General features: G+C 38.7%; 1 protein-coding gene across 2 annotated transcripts in view; it reads left to right on the forward strand.

The window, feature by feature from the left end:
* The window catches only part of FILIP1L (filamin A interacting protein 1-like), a 105,980-nt gene that overhangs the window by 60,164 nt on the left and 30,598 nt on the right, over positions 1-15,218 (forward strand). Inside the window, exon 1 of one of the 2 annotated variants that reach the window (XM_006890025.1) lies at positions 13,738-13,867. The exons of the other annotated variant lie outside the window; for it this stretch is intronic. The gene's annotated coding sequence lies outside the window, so the exon portion shown is untranslated. Of the gene's footprint in view, positions 1-13,737; positions 13,868-15,218 lie in introns of those variants that run through there. 2 annotated transcript variants of the gene reach the window in all.

Raw genomic sequence — 15,218 nt, forward strand, 5'->3', positions numbered from 1 at the left:
AGTCCTCGACGCTTGGGTGCCTTTCATCCTCTCTCCAAGTTCATAGGGTTTCCGGAGGCAAACTATTATGGAAGTGGATGCCACTCCTCCTTCCAAAGATGACTTATTTAGAGGCCCTAAATATGGCCTCATTTATCATGCTTCACTTGCAGGCCAGACAAGTCCTAGACACAAAGATTTCTTGAATGCAGGCATTCAAAATGGTTTTGGCTATCAGATAGGATGCTTTGGGTGTGGATACCAGTTCTGCAATGGGAATTGAGAACAAAACCAAACTAGAGGCCAGACTGAAAGCTTTGGAAGAGAAATGGTTAAGAAAAATACATGGACATGTCTGATAAGGGACTTACATCTAGAATTTATAAAATACTTGAGCATCACAAGAAGATAAAGGTAAACAACTCAATTGAAAAATGGGCACAGGATATGGATACGTCTCCAAAGAAGATATTCAGATGGCGAACAAACACATGAAGAAATGTTCAAAATCCCTAGCACTAAGAGAGATGTAAATTAAAACAACTATGAGATATCATCTCACCTCAGTCAGAATAGCAAAATTTAACAGAACAGTAAGCAACAAATGCTGGCGAGGTTGTGGAGAAACTGGAACCCTTATTCACTTGTGGTGGGAGTGTAAAATGGTGCAACCACTATGGAAGGCTGTATGGTGCTTTCTCAAAAAGTTGCAAATACAAACACCATTTGACCCAGCAATCCCACTACTGGAAATATACCCTAAAGAAACCATAACTGCCACCCAAGCAGATACATGCACACTTATATTTATTGCAGCTTTGTTCATAATAGCAAAGAGTTAGAAACAACCCAAGTGTCCATCAACAAACAAATGGATAGAGAAGCTGTGATATATTCACACAATGGAATACTATGCTGCATTGAAAAACAAGGAACTCATGAAATATCATACAAAAATGGGTGACCCTGGAGGACATTATGCTGAGTGAACTATCTCAGTCACAAAAGGACAAATACTGCATAGTGCCACTGTCGTAAAGCAGGACTGACATTGGAGTTGGGAGGAAACTAAGAGGGGATAAATAATGTATACTGTATTGAAACAGATTAGGGAGAGAACTGTTTAGGAGGAATATATGATTAGGTATTATTGTCATGACAAGAGTCCAGAATGAAAGCTGCATAGTGGAGTGGACAGGGGAGCAGGGGGATTATATAACAATGAATTTTTTTTTTAACTTTTCAGAGAGAAAAATGAACTGGGCAATGGGTGGGCAGGGAGGAAAGTATACAACAATGAATGAATGGAAATCCAAAGCCCCTGTAAACTTTAATTACAATTTAAAAAAGAAAGTAAAAATAAAAAAAGAAAAAGAAAAATATATGGAACAGGAAAAGCGTTTACAAAGGTAGAAAAATAAGAACATAAAAGTGAAGACTTATGATCCTTCTGGGAATGCCATCTTACCAACCTTTTCATAAAAAAGCAAGATAAATCAAGTAGATAAAGATGAGGAAATTACAGAAAAGAAAGCTAAAAAGGCTAAGATTAAAATCAAAGTTGAAGAGGAGGAACAACAAGAAGAGGTAGTAGTGATGAAGAGGAAATAAACCTCTGTGAAGAAGAAAAAGGATAAAAAGAAATGCATTAAGAACCAGTGTCTGAGGAAGGGCCATGCAGTAGAGTAGTAATTTCTAGTTCAGAGTAAAAGAAGAAGAATGGGGAAAAGAGAGAGTGAGGACTGATGTAATAAAACTCTAATTAATTAAATCACCTGGACACATCACAGTCAAGATTCAGTCAGGAATTTAGCAGAGATGTTTTCTACAACATTGTCTAGAGATGGAATGAGCCAATAGCACTTCAAGATTACAGCATTCTGAATCTTGGAATTGTCTCTTAACTTCATTAGATCACACATTTCATAGGCATAGGCTGTAATTGTCTTTGTAATTTTTTTTTTAAAAAAGAACTAAGACGTAAGACTTTAACCAAGAGGCAGCAAGCACCTCTCTTGACAGTTTCAATCCATCAGCTCTTCCAAGGGACAAAGATGTGCAATCTTCTCATGGAAAATTTATAACCTCTGAAACCAGCTCACTATCAGTCAGAATTCATTCAATACTCGTGGGCTGGTGATTCTCTATTATCATTATTTTCTTTGTAAGAGGTTATCCATAGTATACCACACAGTTGTAGTTTTACCATTTTCACTGCCAACATTCTCCATTGTGTGAGATTTTCAGTATGCATATCTGTTCTACTGCTGATAAACATCCAAAATGTTTCAGTTTGGAAATGTGAAAAATAATGCAGCTAAAAACACTGTTTGAATATATTCTGATTTTTCTGAATGAATTTGTAATTAACGCCACTTTACAATGTTTGCTCCTTATCCATCAATTAATTTCTCTTGTGTTACAGATGAAACGTGAAAACTTTGGAAGTATGCATATTTAAACTTACTTCAAAATCCAAAACCATGAAAGTAATTTTAAAATGTGAAAAAGAAACATGACACCATTTTCTCTCTGATATTTACACAGTTAAAGAAAGCATAAATGGAAATGTAAACATGAGTTTCCAGGTCCACCATATAACTTCATTATAATTAAGTAGAAGACCTGGATAAGTAGATTTCTATTTGCTTCTGACTGTGTGTGTATAATCATGTAATTACTAGACTCTATGAAGGAAAAAAAGTAAAATAAAACCACTCTCTAAATTGCATGATGTAGTAAAAAAAGGCAAATTAGAAAGTACATGGTAAGACTGTTCTGTTAATTTTAACGAGCAATACCTGAATATGCAGATAAATCTCAGAGTCCAACGCTGAGGCCAAAGAGAGTCAATGTCAGGGCTCCTAAAGTGGATATAAGGTCTGAGCTTCACCAGGGCAGTAGCCACTCATGGGAGCTGCCACGGTTGCTTCTGTTTTTTTTCCAACTCTCGTCTCGAACAGTTTTCATTAGAATGGACTATGTTTTTAAAAGTCAGCACTATTTTAAATGATGCTTTGCCTTGTCATGCCATAGTTAACTGTCATGCCACAGCTGACTGTGAGGGGAAATTCTGTGCCTGCGGTTCTACTCTGCAGGCCCTCAGGCTGTCAAGGCAAAAACATGACACAATTTCCCTTACTTTCGTGGTTAAATAACTTCCCCAAGGGAGATATTTCCTTAGCAAACAGTGCCTGTCATCAGGGTAGGTAAAGAAACTTGAATAAACACAAGAATGCTTGCTGCACTCAGGCTTTATCAATATTCAGTTGATTTAAAAGTATCACGTCAAAATTCTATTCGCGTTAAGTAGTGCCCCATGGTGCGCACACACGTTTACTTCAGAAACGGCTGGTGCAATCAACAGATGGAATAAGTTTGTACATGATAATCTTCTCTTTCTCCTGCTAGATTCAAAACAACACTTTGCATTCTATCAGGCTTGCTGAATATCTGATCCGTGCAGGACACTGTACTAGGCGTTGCGGAGAATGCCATAAAATAGTAATAAAGTCTGAGACACCAGAAAGTAAGGAAGGACTGGGCAAAGCAGCGGGCACAAAAGAAATGGCAGCAAGGGTCCTCTTCCTTCCCACTCCCTCCGTACTCCATAGAAGCACAAATTTTGAGATGTAAAACATACATCAGTGGGACGGTAAGGTAACTAAGGAGATAGCTTAAGTCAGGAATAAATGAAAAGAGTTTAAAACACAGCATGGTAGGAATTTAAGTGATCCTGTCAGTGCTATTTTTATTATTTAATGTTGCTAGTACCATGAACAATTACTAAAGGAGAAGGGGAGAGCATGGGGGGCGGGGGACTGTACAAAACAGAAACAAATTAGCATTCCGAAGCAGAAGTTTCAGCGGGAGCCTGCCCATGTGTGCACACCTGAGCAGGCCACATAGCTCAGTGAATGAAGATGGAGGGCAGCTGACTAAAAAGATCCCCAAGAACCACTTTAACTCTACTATTTTGTAGTCAGAGTCTAATTAATCAGACTAAAATAAGTAAGAGAGATAGAAAGCTCCTGATCCAGTGTTTGTTGTTATTGTTAGGTACCATCAAGTTATCTCCAAGTCACTGTGACCCTGTGACAACAGAGCTAAACTGCTGGGTTCTGTGCTACCCTCTCAATTGCTGCTCGCCTTGAGCCCACTGTTGTGTTAACAATGTCAACCCATCTCACTGAGGGTCTTTCTCTCTTTTACTGACACAGTAATCTCTCATCCCAAACCCAGATATTACCTTCAAAGTAAGTATGAATTCTACCAGAGGTTGTGGTAGTGAGTCTGCAATTCAAGCTGTTGTTCCACTATTTCACTATCTCCGGTGGCCTAGTGTCAAGAATCTGCACTACAATTGTGAAAGGATGCAGTTCAAATCCACCAACTGCTCTGTGGGAGAAGGATGGGCAATCTCCTCCCGGGTGATTACTGCCTCTGAAAACCCGGTGGGGCGTCAGCTATGGGTTGCTTACGACTTGATAGCACAAAACAGTATGGGTAAGTTAGGGAGCTCTAATGACCAAGTGGGAAGGGGCTGCACTGTCAACCCCAAGGCATGTCGTTTGAATCCACTAGCTCCTCTGCAGGAGACAGATGGGCAGTCACCTCCCTTGACAGATAGACTGTTAGACCACAGACTTTTTGACATCCTTTCCAAAGCTCTAGTTTATCATGCAGTTTGGATGCCAAGTGACATATGTTGCAAGAGGATTTCTCACGTACAAAATATCCAAATGCAAATATACAATCATCCTAACTGATAATACAGACATTAAAACAAAAAATTCACATCTCTCATAAGATTTCAAAGGGCAGCATGGGAAGGCAAAGTATTATAATGAAATGTGCAAAGAATGGGAATCAGAAAATCAAAGGGGCCAAAACAGCTCAGCATTTCTTAAGCTGAAGGAATTGAAGAACAAATTCAAGCCTCGAGTTGCAATACTTAAGGATGCTTTTGGGTAGAATATTAAATGATCCAGGAAGCATTAAAAGAAGATAGAGTATTCAGAGTCAACGTACCAAAAGGAATTGGCAGACACAGAGGAATTTAATGAAACAACATATGAGCAAGAACCTGTGGTGATGAAGGAAGTTCAAGCTGCTCTGAAAGAACTGGCAGAAAACAGAGCTCCAAGAATTGATGGCATACCAACTAACATATTTCATCAAACAGACGCTGCCCTAGATGTGCTCACCAAGTTGTGCCAAGAAATTTGGAAGACAACCACCTGGGCAACTGACTGGAAGAGATCTCTGTTTGTTCTCATTTCAAAGAAAGGTGACCCAACAGAGTTCAAAAATTATTGAACAATATCATTAATATAACATGCTGAAAATTATCCAAAAATGACAGAAACAGCACACCAACAGAGAATTGCCTGAAGTGAAGGCTGGGTTTAGAAGAGGCTGTGGTACTAGGAATATTATAGCAAAACAGGTTCGTCCTAGAAAGGGTGAGACCAGGCTGCTCCTTGGAAGCAAAGATTCTGTAGCTTCTTCTGACATACTTTGGACACACTGCAAGGAGGGACCAGCCTTTGGAGAGGGACATCATGCTTGGGAGGGTGGAGGGTCAGCACAGGAGAGGAAGAAGACCCCGTGATGAGATGGATTGATTTATTCACTGGGGCAATGGGTTAGTAGGTGTGTTAGAGACAAGAAGACTGACACAGGACAGAGCAGGGTTTAGGGCTGTTACACATAGGGTCAGTATGAGTCGCAGGCAACTCAATGGCACATAACAAAAAGAACTAGTATTAAAGATTAGGCTGGAGTTGCCAATGCATGGCCAATTTTAGTGGCTTGAGTTAATAACATGCAAAACATACGCCTCAAATTTAAAACCAATTAAAAATTTGATCCAAGAGTTGGGTAATTATTTTATCATTGTAAGACTAGTTTTGTAGTTAGTATAACTTAGATTATTCTAACATTAATTAGGATCTCAGACCTACTTACTATTTTTGACAGTTTAAATCATATTAATGCTTAATTAAGCCATTCCTGCTTTTTCTTATTTCCACATGGAAACCTGCGGACTCATATAGTGGTACCTAGTCCTAGGAGGCAGTTTTATCATGTCCTGGGATTAGAAGACGTTGTCGGAAAGAATGAAAGGATTTTACGAGGATCTGCCTTCACATCAAGCATTCAACTATGTAAATAACGAACAAAGCCGAATTGGGGATAGGATAGGGGATTATAAAATGTCTCTTTCCTAAAAATAAACTTAAAGGAATCACTTAACCTTTTTTTAACTTCCTTGATACTCATTTCCTCAGGCATTTTATACTCATTTCAAGGAGTTTATAAGTTATTAGAAGTTTATTCTCATACAATGCTATATTTGTGTTTCTAACAATAAAATAAAACATATCAATTATATTAAAGCAGCCAATTTATACTCTTAGTAGTCAACTATTCCAAACGTATTTTAAAGTGTTTCCGGTTTGATTATACTTTGTACTGACAGGATTTTTTTCACAAATATTTACCTTCGTATCAAGCAAGTTCCACATAGAGATGGGGGGGGGGAAGAACCTCAGGCAGAGTGGTTTCTTTAAAAATGTATCATTTAAAAAAAAGATATAAGACATAAACTATTTGACAAGGTCCCTTTAAAAACTGGACTAAACAAAGTTTTAAGAACAATCTGTACTGGCAATGGACAGAGAAGATGACCTAATAGGTCTTTTCCATCTCTAATTTCTGGGATTTGAGGGGTTTGTTGGTTTTTTTCTTTTAACTCCTACAGTCATTCTTGTGAGTTTAACAATTTCTCAAAACTATTATTAGTTACCAAGGCAACACTAAATGTTTGCAGGAATAAATAAGTAAATGGACTGGCCCTAAATAGTAGGCTTTTCCTGCTTCTCATTTTATATTCTCACAGTGGCATCACATTATGAATTCTTTATTCTCTCTTAGTCATTCTGATCACCTACTGGTGTATCCACTATATTCTTACAGCATCCTGTGTAAACCAAGACCACAAAGTTGATTTTTTTGATTAATGGATCGACGAAAGATTTCATACTATATTTGGTCTTTCTTGTTTCCTTTGGTAAAACCATGGGAATGTTAGGTCGACTAACAGGCAGTGGGCGGTTTTATGGACACTATTTCTAGGAAAAAGATGCAAAGGAGCACTTTGAAAAGAGCCAATGTCTACAAGATAGTCACTGACATAATTAAAATACATGTAACAAATGTAAAAAAGATGCAAGGCACACGCATGCACACACACCACTCACAATATGGAAGACAAAACAAAGCAAAAATATGTTTTACAAATGCTTAGGAAAATGACTAAAAGAATTGAATTTTAATAGTGGCACTATTCCTACGGTGGGACTATGTGTAAAATTACCTTTCCACTCTTCTGCATTATGTTATTGTTGTCATGTGCCCGGGAGTCAGAACCATCTCATAGCTGACCCTCCAGTGGATTCTCAGGTGCTGTAAATCAGAGAAGAGGAGACCGCCCATCTTTCCCCACAAGGCCGCTGGTGGATTTGATCTGTGTACCTTTGGATTGGCAGCACAACTCCTTACCCACTAAACCAGGCACCTATTGCTCTTCAAATTGGGGTGAGGGAAGAATTATTTTTAAATTCATTTTTAAAGCAACAACAACAAAATATCGCCCACTTTCATTTTCTACTGCCTAGTATCACCACTAACAGTGTTATTATAGTTCATCTAATGTTCAAGAGTATTACTTCCTGCCCTAAAATAAAACTCAGCTGAAATATTAGTTGGAGTAGTTGAGGGAATCTCAGAAAGTTTCAATAACTATGGAGGCTAGACCAGGAGATGGGTTATAGGTAAGTATAAAAGGGTCTGTATGTAAATCTAGGTTAGCTACAGACCATTAACTGGCTCTAAGCGAACAAGGTAAACACTGCACTCCGTGAGAATGGAGCACTTTTTGTGTAGGTATCTGTGTAAAGAACCAGGAAGATGGCCCCCGGAGAAAAGAAAGAAAACTTAAAAAAAGAATAGTTTTGGTTAGAAAAATGATTGTTTCATGGCAAAGAGAGAAGGTGCTTTCATCTTCACACTTCTCCCTTGGCTTCTGAGTTACGTAGCAACAGAGAAGGGAACCAGGCCTGCCCAATGTTCCGAGGCACAGCTGCTTTGCAAGAAGGCTGTCAGTGGTGTGTCACACTGTACCATGTGGTAGAATGTATTAGCACTGAAGGTTCACACTCTGGCCACTCCAACTGCAGCCTACTGCAACACAGGCCAAAGAACACTGCCTCCCTGTGCCATCCGGGACCTGTCCCCAATCTGTTCAGCTTCCCGTACAAGGCTTTGCCTATAATGAGAAATTTTTATTCTCCTTTACACATTATTGTGTATGAACGTATACTATTTCAGAAACAAAGCAGCCAATATGCCAGACATTCAAAATTAGCAGAGCTTCTAGGGAGCAAAGCCTACCACTCTTTGTGGGTAACTGTAAGAAAGGTTCAATTAATTATGAAGACTGCTTCTCTGGCATTTAACTGCGTGAATGAAAGACTTAACAAGTCACAAAAGAAGCAAAAGCAGGGAAGGAGGATGTAAACGAAAATAGTATCATTCACTTCACAAAGAGGAACTAAATTGGCATGCTTCTAACCATGTTAACAGTATTTTTCAAGAGTTAAATAATAAAATATTATTTGTATTATAACAAACAATCTGGAACAGGAAACACTATGAATTGAATGAGGGGGAAGAGGAGGAAAATGTATATGAATGAGTATATGAAAAATCAATTTCTTTGTAAACTGTTAAATCACACTAAAAAAGATCACACTCAAATCACAATGAAAATAATTTTTTTAAAAAAACACCACGCCCAAACAGTTAAATAGTAACATTGTCATTCTTGTCAGTAATGGTTGCCAATTAATACGATTAATACCAATAACGGTCATAATCTCATATTAATGTGAAGCATGTGGAAACTAGTGATAGTCATTCGTTTTTGAGCTACACACACAAAAATCAGCCTCCCACAGTTCAATCCTAGTTGATATCTCCATATTTCCAGACTTTATTCCTTCAAACCTCTTTTTCTATACTAAAAAGCAACTAGCCAGGTGGAAAAATGTATCTATCCTATTTCAAAATAACTACTTATAGCTATTACTAAAGTTCTTAATCGTTGAAGAGACAACTAAAAAAAACAACAACAACAACAAAACACCCAAATCCTTAACTTGTACTTATACTAAAATTTCACAGATATAAAATGAAAGCGAGAAAGTAATTGGATAGAATTAGTTTTGGAAGCAGGGAACTCATAGGGTCTAGTGGTTGAATTGTGCTGCAAACTGGAAGGCATACAGTTCAAACTCATCAAGTGGTCGGTCCATCGGAGAAAGACGGGCAAACTCCTCCTGTGTGATTTACAGTCTCTGAAAACCTGCTGGAGGGCCGAGCTATGAGTCGGTTCCAAGTCGAAGGCACGTGACAACAGACTCAGAAGGAACATTTTTCTCAACCAAACTGAGACACATTGGTAACTCTATTCTTTTCATAATAAATATACCATAAATACGAAGAGGACAAAAATTACTTCTCAAAGAGAATGCTTGTAGAAAAGAAAGAAGGAAATAAACCTCTAATCTACTCATATGGTCAATAAACCACAATGCCAATGTGAGCTGGGATCTGTAACATACATTCTAGGGAGTTCTTGTGTCAATTAAATAAAAGTTTTCTTCAAAAACTTTGGCTTACCAGTAGGAAAACTATCTTCCTATTCAATTTTGAGTGCTGAAGTCCTAGTGGGTAAGGAGTTTAGCAGCCAAACCAAAGGCAGGCAGTTATAACAAGAATGATACATTTTGTTATCACCTTTGAGAAAACTCTATAAATATACACATTCACAATGTGAATGACACCTGCTAGAATTATTCAGAACACAGATCATTCTGACACAGCTCTAGCAAGTGTCTTGTGATAAAAGTAGTCCTACTTTTCTAAATCAACATTGTTGTTGTGTGTCACCGAGTTGGAACCAACCTACAGCTGACCCTCCAGTGTAAGAAGGAACAGATCCTTGGAGACGGACATCATATTTGGGAAGGTGGAGGGACGACGCAGGAGGGGAAGACCCTCTATGAGGTGGACTGATTCAGTGACTGGGGTAATCGGGACGGGAGTGTTAGAGACAATGCGATTGGCACAGGATAGAGCAGGGTTTAGGGCTGTTGTACATAGGGTCACTATGAGTCACAAGCAACTAGACGGCACATAACAACAACAACAACAATCACTCCAGAGGAGATTCTCCTGGGGAGCAGCTGGATAGATTCAAATCACATTCCTTTGGGATTGCAGCACAGATTCTGACCACTAGGCCATCAGAACTCCCCAAATCAACATTAAGTCTGGAAAATAAAGACAAACCGTTCAATTACAGGACTCCTTTAGCAATATCAACAAAACTGGTGTGATGCTCAAAGCAAACAATAAAGGCAGGATGATATGTTTTACAAACTGGTTCAAATACCCAAATCGTTATTATATAGTACCATCTAGGTCTTGACACTTTACTATTCCAAACATTTGGTTTTCCTCTGCAAAATTTAGCAAATGGTAATTTAGAAATATGTTGTGAAGATTAAATGACAGAATGTATTTAAAGCATCTAGCACAATGAGCAGCACAATCTGAGATATTACTAAATGAGAATTACTCTTGTTTATTTAAGGAGCCCTGGAGGGACTGTGGTGATAGCCTTGACTTTGGAAGTCGAATGAGGCAATTCTACTCTGTCCTATAGAGTTACTATGAGTTGATGGCAACATGTTTTTGGTGTTTACTGGTCCAGAAAGGATTACATACTAGGACCTCAGTTTGAAGTTAAGGTTAGTGACCAGTTTCTTAAAGAAATACAGTGCTAGGGACAACATATATAAGAACTAAGAACCTAAGTCCTCTTTCTCTTTCTACAGAAAGGACAAACAAATGTTTTCTTCCTTTAGTCTCCCATCTTTTAGTTACTCCAACAACAATAACAACAACAAACCCTCACTGTCATTTTTGACTCATATTTGAACCTCCAGCGGGTTTCCAATATGATAAATTGCAATGGGAGAGTCTCCCAAGGGGCAGCTGGGAAATGTGAACCACTTGAGATTTGGAGACTTTGGGGTTAGCACTGTGTGTGCAACTACATAAGTCACCAGAGCTTCCTACTAAGAAAAAGAGGTTATAACATTTCACAAAGGGACTGGAAAGTCAGAAGAACGGAAAGAAAGGCAGAGTGAGTCAATAAATGTTTGAAAGAAAAAAGGATATTGTCAATATAAAGAAACTTCTGGCTCTCACAAGAAATAACAACTTTAGGCTAAAGGCTTTTTGTTTTATCCATTTCAGGAGCCAAATTTTAGGTGTTTATGCTTCAGATAACATTCATAATAGTAATTTTATATTATTTGCAATAATTTTTTTTAAAAATCTAGTGTAAATGTAGCAAAAACAGTTTTTCTTAACAGGAAGCATGCACAGGATGAAAAAAAGATTAAAATGCACTTTACAAATATAGTATAAAGAAGTAAAATTAACAAACCAACATCTAAAATATTAATAGAAAACTGTACATCAATATTAAATTTTCTGTTCAGCTAAAAGGCATGGATGGTCACTAAGTTCTCCGAAACAGTACATATGAAAAGCAGAGATTAAAGAATTAGTTTATCTAGGCTTCTCAGAAGGTACAGAGTGATCTGAAAGAACACTAATAATGAACTCTGTCTAGCAAACACATGTTTACTCTGTATCTTTATTCCACATCATTTCACTAACTATACACTGCTTTCTGCAACCAGCCTTTCCTGATGCCACACCAAAAAAGCAAACAGGTTATTTCCATTATTCTTGTTGACAAAACATATGGAAACAATAATTCTATGGAACTATGTACCTCATGATAGGAAACAATCATATTTCAAAGTAATTTTTAATAGACATTTTAAATAGACTCAAATTATCAAATTATTCAAAACTATAATTTATCTGGAGCTTACAAATATGCCAGTCATATTGTTGTTGTTATGTGTGACTCATAGCGACCCTGTGTACAACAGCCCTAAACTCTGCTCTGTCCTGTGCCAATCGCACTGTCTCTGACACTCCCATCGTGATTATCCCGGTCACTGAATCAATCCACCTCATAGAGGGTCTTCCCCTCCTGTGCCGTCCCTCCACCCTCCCAAGCATGATGTCCCTCTCCAAGGACCAGTCCAAAGTATGTTAGACGGAGCCTCAGAATCCTTGCCTCCAAGGAGCCACCCGGTTTAACCCTTTCCAGGATGAATGTTTGTTTTCGTAGCAGTTCATGGTACTGTCAATACTCTTTTCCAGTACCACAGCTCAAAGGCATCCATTCTCCTTCTATCTTCACTGGTCATTGTCCAACTCTCTGATGTATAACAAGTGATTGCAAAGACTGTATCAGACACACCTTAGTCTCCAGAGAGACACCATTGCTCTTCAGTACTTTGGAGAGGTCCCTAACAGCAGACTTTCCCATGGCAATGCACCTTTTAATTTCCTGGCTACTGGTGCCAAGAGTGTTGACTGTGGAGCCAAGCAAACTAAAGCTGTGTACAATCTTAATCTCTTCACCATCCATCCTGATGCTGCCAAATGGTCCATTGGTGAGAATCTTTGTCTTTTTGACACTGAGCCTCAATCCATATTGGAAGCTGCAGTCCTAGACCTGAAGCAGGCGCTTAAGATCCTCCTCAGTTTCAGCAAGCAGGGTTGTGCCATCTGCATAAGGCAGATATAGAAACTTAATTCACTTAGAGGATTCATATAGTCGAATAAGGATTTTAGTGATTACTTCTCTTACCAAGCTGCAAGATAATTAAGAAGCTAAAATCCCATTTACCAGAAGTAGGATTTATACAAGCAAATCTGCCCTACACCATCTAGTAACTGCTTTAATTGAACTATATTTGGCCAATTTCCCTCTATTTTTTCCATTTCTGTTTTTAGGTAGAAAATATGTGGATTGAAATTGTTATGATTTCTATTCCTGTACTTTGTCTTAAAAGAGCAGCACATTAAGTTTCTTTAAAAATTTATTTTCGCTAACAAACTGATAAGCTTTTAACTGGTTTAGTTAAAACAAAAGCATGAAGAAATGAGGAGCTAGGAGGTTCTTTCAGGGAAAACACTAAAAAAAAAAAAAAATCAGATTTCATCTGGCCTTCCCATCATCACTTGAAGAATTGTTTGGTAGTTACATCATCAGGAAATAAAATACTATCCTCTGAGGACCCCTACTCTTTACAAAGGGGAAAGAAAAGGTTTGAAGTCTAAATGACTCTCGGAAATGTTTCCAAGAAAACGACTCCTCCTTTCCCTCCCGCGCCTACACCATCCCCCTAAACAAAGGTAGCAAAACTGTGTAACTGTAGAACTTTAAATACTAACGGCGTATGTGTATTTTAAGAAACCAAACTAGTAACAAGTTTAGGGCCCAAGGGGGAGACAAGTTAGAAGAAGACCCTCAATGACTTGGCGCGCCTCTCCACAGGGCACAGACGGCACCCGCCTGCCGCCCATTCCGCTCTGCCGGGACCCCGGGGCCCCAGGTCCGTTCACACGGTCGGAGCGTCGGTGGGCGCAGGGCGAGGAGCCGCTCCGCCAAGGCTCGGGTTGTCACCAGCGCCCCCGCCCGCGCACACACGCGGAGCGCCTTATAAGGCAGCGCAGTGACGTAACGCCCATAGGCCGGGCGCGCTCGGCGCCCTGCTCGCATTGTTCGGGCGGCTCCCGGAGCGCGCACAGCCCGCTCTCAGAGCAGCGCGGCCCCACAGCGGCCCCCGCCCGGCCCCAGCTCGGTCCGGCGCAGGCAGCTCAGGTAAGCCCGGGACATCCACGCGGCTCCATCACCGGCATTGCTGTCAGAGACCCAGGCTAGAAAGTCCCTAGATGGCTTTTCAAGTGCTCTCAGAAATCTGCAGACAGGTTTCGCGGAGAGCCTTTCAATGAGATCTGGGTTTAAAACTTTTTCCAGTTCACACAAAACTTTCAAAAGTTGTCCGCGCCGGAAAAAACAAACTTGGGATTCAACTCTATAGAGTTTGGGAAGAGTAAATATTGCCTGTATTACAAATTCTTTGGAACGGTGTGCGAAGGAGGATATACTGAAATACAACCCTATGTTCTGATCTTATCTTCTGGAAACTTAAGAAAACGCGTTTAAGTCTCTCTAAAGAACAGAGTGCGAAACACTGCTATATGGTAGTGAATTTGGTAGTACTTTTCTTCTTGTTCTTGTAAATCTTAATATAAAAATTCGAAAACCACCGGAATACATTTCGAGATTAGGATCTATTTTAAAGGGAACAACAATTTTTATGTTCTGTCTTGAAAGTATATGCTAATTTGTACAAGGAAGTCACCGTTTTAAGCTTCAGCCATTGGATAAAAGACAAACCACATTAAAAATTAAAGGGAAAGATAGCCTTTCTATGGTAATCTTGTAGGTGACAGTTTATTATGTAAAAATACCGATTTAAAGGAAAAATTTTGAATCATTACTAGTCACAGCTCTTGAGTAGGCTATTATTGGTATATATGAACCTTTCAGTTTTACAACTGAACATTTAGCAGATGCTGAACATCTACATTTTTTACTTTTCAAAATAAAAATCAGCAGAGTAATTAAAAAGAACAAACTTTAAACAAGAGGAGATGAAAAAAATTGTAAAATAAAGCACAAGATTTGTGGTACAGAATTAATTTCCCTTCTAACCTTTTTATGTTTTATTAATAAACACAATGCAGAGTTGGAATTGATAGGCATTTTTGTTGAATCACTCTAAGTCTGAAAATATGTAATACTGTTGGCATTTGAATTACCACATAGGATCTATCTATCGGTTTGGATGTTGAAAGTTTAAAGAGTACCAGAACAGAGTACCACAGTTATCAGAGATGTGCTATAAATTCAGATTCGGTTTATATTTAAGTGTTACAAGAAAAAGTTATATCCCAAAAGATTTCTTTATCCTTTGAAACATACTGTTTATATGTTCAAAATTTAGGTTCTATGCTTCTAGTAATTCCTATGGTTGAGATTTTTATGACACTGATGTCTACCATTTTGCGTCATTAAAGCCCATACCCTTAACCCTACCCATCCCACCCCCCATCTGGCACAATACAAGGCTTGGTTTTAATACGCTAAAAGAAAAATTGTATGTTAC

The sequence above is a fragment of the Elephantulus edwardii genome, unplaced genomic scaffold (assembly GCF_000299155.1).
Source record: "Elephantulus edwardii isolate Elephantulus edwardi_28Jun2011 unplaced genomic scaffold, EleEdw1.0 scaffold00085, whole genome shotgun sequence".
Lineage (NCBI taxonomy): Eukaryota > Metazoa > Chordata > Mammalia > Macroscelidea > Macroscelididae > Elephantulus > Elephantulus edwardii.